General features: G+C 38.7%; 1 long non-coding RNA gene across 1 annotated transcript; it reads right to left on the reverse strand.

Annotated features, from left to right (window-relative positions):
* Positions 1 to 727: 727 nt before the first annotated feature.
* Positions 728 to 1,695, reverse strand: LOC129758086 (uncharacterized). Its single transcript, XR_008739885.1, has 3 exons — positions 1,520 to 1,695; positions 1,055 to 1,459; positions 728 to 991 (listed from the first exon to the last, which is right to left on the reverse strand). It is a non-coding gene; the product is annotated as an uncharacterized LOC129758086 (long non-coding RNA).
* Between the last annotated feature and the right edge of the window lie 2,428 nt (positions 1,696 to 4,123).

Here is a 4,123-nt window from a genome sequence, read left to right on the forward strand (position 1 = left end):
TTTATGTCCACCTGTGTTCATCAGAATTGCGATTTCTTGCTTGAAGTGTCTTCAAGATACTCGAATCATCTTGTGTTATGCGCTGTGCATGATAAGCTGAAATAATAGAACGTTTTACGGGTTTCAGTAAAAATTACAGAAAATTATTCAGTTTTAAGCTAACCTCATATTAGTTTTTTTCTTATCCATATTCGACATAAAATTCACTAACAGTCGTGAGAATTTTCAGAAGAGAAGAAAATACATGAAGAATTTATTGAAGAATTTATTTATTGAGGAAATGAAAATCTCGGAAAGGTAGGGCCGGTAGATATCGTGCTGCTAGCTGATTACAGAGATTTCAATTGATACTGCGCAAGCTGCTTCTACACGGAAATCGCTATCCAAGACCATCTTGAATCTATAGTTTTCGCTGTTTCAGGCGTTTAATAATCTCGCTTCTGATGTTGATTTGTTATCAAATTCAATTAATCCAAGTTAATTGTTTTACTATAGACTTTGAGTAGGCTCACTCAATCGTTAATTCGAGATAAAGTTTTGCAAAGATTTGATGGCATCGAGATACCGTGAAAGCACCAATGCCCGAAAACGATGACCTCTGTCATATAGAATACTTACGAGTTACAGGGTGGATGGAGGCATTATCTTTGCCATGGGCAGCAGCACATCGTACGAAGTGTCCAATGCATGATAGAAATTATGAAACCGTCCGTGATGCGCTTAAGATTCAATAAGATATTAAAAAATGTGCTGCTAATGTTGTATTATTTGCAACGATGCACTATTTTTGTGAGAAATAGCACAGCATAGCAGCTTAGGAGCTGTTCTCCATGGGTAATTTATTTAGCTCGTGGCAGTACCAATCGATACAGGTTACGTTTTGAGTGTGGGAGGTGATTGAAACACTAGATAATATCTTCTTGCAGGCAAACTCCTTCTGGCAGATCTACTTCTTGGCTTTTTTCTCTCCAGTGTGCTGACGCTTGTAAACCTAGAAATTTGAAGAGAGCACTTAAATAAAATTGTACTTAATTAGACAAAAATTCATACTTACGCTAAGTTTACCCTCGCCTCACACCCCTGGCTCGGGTATAGACCTTTTCGCACTGGGTACACATGTAGGGTAACGCCTGTTTAGATTCGAATGTGTATCATAAGGTCACCATTCTGGTTGAACCGTTTCTGACAGTAGGGACATTCGAATGATTTTTCGTTGGTGTGCTACCACAAAAGGGTAATATTTTTGCTACAGAAGGCACAAATGTACGATTCCCCGGTATGAATCTTTTGGTGGGTGCTCAGCAAACTCTTTGTGTTGAAACGATTACCGATTACGGCCGCTCGTTTGCATGGCATCAACCGTTTCCCGAAGCTGGCAACGCAATAAATACATAGATGCATGACGCACCAAATGGCTTCGAAGCTGTGACTGGTCCGCGAAGTTACGGAAACAATGTTTCTGGAAGGAAGAAAATATATTACCTATCTATTATTCAAAAAAAAAAATATCGCCAAATACACTTATAACCGGGTTTTTTTTTCACATTCTTTCGCAGTTGTGACTCACTGTTGAATGTTTTATCAAAGATCTTGCATCGAGAATCAGTATCAACACCGTCCTAGTTCCTGGGTTCCAATTCGGACTCGAGCACTTCCGCGCAGTTAGTTAGGCTGCTGATCATAAATTCTGAAACGGAAATCAAGATCTGAATGTGAATCTTAAAAATGTGAAACTAAATCAATCAGTTTCAGGACAATCACAATATTTTATTTCGTGGGTAGAATAAATGCAAGCTGTGGAAATAATGGAATCATTCAACGACAAATTTGCGGCATCGATGAATTGGAATAGTTATTACTATTAGCTATCCATAATCCATGATATTCAATAACTGAGGTTATGAAATGTATAATTGAAAATATATACCCTTCCCCGTCACGTTTACTCACCTAACAATAATATTCAAAAATTCATCGATCCTTCCCGTTTTGGGTGATAGCACCATGATCTTAAAACCACCGGAGTCTTCCGGGTTTTTCAGACTTTTTCTTCATTCCTCAGCAAAGCTGGCGTTCAGATCACGCCACCGTCATCGTCAAACCACGAAGACGCACCTGTTACTAAAATGCGAGCAACTGGATGCATCGAACTCCTAGCTAATCTGGATTTCACAAATATGGCACATGTCTAGCACGTATGACATACTATCGGTTAGTTCCAGCAGTTCAGCTTTGTGCCAAAATCAGCCACCATCCGGTTTCAAAGTTTTCTTTTTTTAGTTTTGGCTCGTTGACAGTTTATCCGGTGCCATATCGTTTTCTTTCTGGAAATAAACGGAAAACAAAAAAAAGCTATTGGATCGATTTTAAATGGTTTCGGAAAAAAAATTTTTTTGTAGCATCAAAACCTTAGCCTGCCCTTTAGTCGTTGGATCGGCTGAAATGTCATCATCATCAAGGGTACAGATAAACACGTAAAAGTCTGAATTTTCGCACAGGTCTTCTCGAATGCCACGGAACTTTTTTACGTCTTTCTGGATGGTGGTGTGCATTTTCTACGACTGAGCTTCCGGACTTCTTGGCGATGAAATGGTACGCTAGCATCAGGCTTCCGGTGGTTGAACTCGGAACCTGAGATCGCATCACATGGTACTTTTCCTTCATGTTTTTTCGAACCCGTATGGTCAACTTTTTAACCGGAGCAGCCCGGAAGAGTTGGGTCTACTTCTTGACGTGCTATTCTAAAAGAAACAAAAATGCTGCATTATTTTCGAAGCAGCAACGGGGAGATTATGAAACTTACCAGTGAAGGCCTCGGTCGATCTAACGTCGAAGGTGCAACTAACTCTAAATCTGTCGAAACTGGCCGGAACGGAAGCAAGAGGAAAATTGCAAACAATTCAATTCAATAAAAACTGAAAAATATTCTGCACAATTTGAATTTTTGTTGACATTGATTGACACTTTTTTGCACCGACTTGATTGCTTCCCAGTTCGGAATCAGGGTTCAGAATCGGTTCAATTTTCATCAGATCATCAGGTGGATCGGTTCAAATAAAAATCTAACAATGGGCACTGAGTATTGGCCATCAAATGATGGTTTCTGGTACAAGGAGACGTCGTTGTGTTGGCATATTGGGAGCTGGAGGAATCGCTACTGAATCTTCCAGAATCACCGGTATTTTGCGCTCCGTTTCGACGATCCAAATGGCCAATCCAACCTTAACGAGAAATGTAAAAAAGAGTAAAGAAACAATTAAAGATTTTTGTAATTTATGGTTCCTGTAATGAAAACACACAAATGGTGGCTTTGACTTTCCCATATCAAATTTTCTATCTAGGATTACGGGTTTTGCATTCAATAAGGAATCCAGGTAACTCTAGCTGATAAACCATCTGCCCTTAGCAAACGATCACATAACAAAAATTGTAGGGAAAAGACTGGTTTGCAACTAATTTTTACAAAAATAATAATTCTCTCGACGCTTCGACACGACGACGGGAAAAATGGCAGTTTTCGCATTTGATTCGTTTTGTTCAGCTTCGCTAAAAAATACCGTTTGGATTTCGAGCAATCGAACAGGCGGATGGAAATCGAACTGAAAACGGATCGAATTCTACCGGTAGAATTCGAGGGCCGCCAACTCTGCTTTGCAATCGGCCCGATTGAGCAAACGTTCCTGACAGTCGCGGTTATCAGAGTGAGACAGTTGAGCTTATAGCTGCCAGAAAAGGAAACATCAAAATTTGACGTTTGTGCTGCCAGCGACACTGATTTACAGTTTTCGGTGTTTTTTTACCGAAAATTTTCTGCAAAGAGTATTGTTTACATAAAAATAAACGAACATCGATAAATCAAAACTCGATTTACCGAATTCGGTAAAAACAAGATGTCAGATTGATTAATTACCGAAAATTTTCGAATTACAGAACTAGTTCTGTAAAATAAATTACCGAAGTCGGTAATTTTCATTTACTGTGTAATTTAATTAATTTATAAGATTGTCAATTAATTTTGCTTTCCATTGAATATACTTTTTATTGGTCTAAACAGGGAAAATCTACTGAAAACTGAGTGCAAACTTAAGGAAGATTGAAAAAAGGATAACATTTCAAATTCCAA

Source organism: Uranotaenia lowii, chromosome 3 (assembly GCF_029784155.1).
Source record: "Uranotaenia lowii strain MFRU-FL chromosome 3, ASM2978415v1, whole genome shotgun sequence".
NCBI lineage: Eukaryota > Metazoa > Arthropoda > Insecta > Diptera > Culicidae > Uranotaenia > Uranotaenia lowii.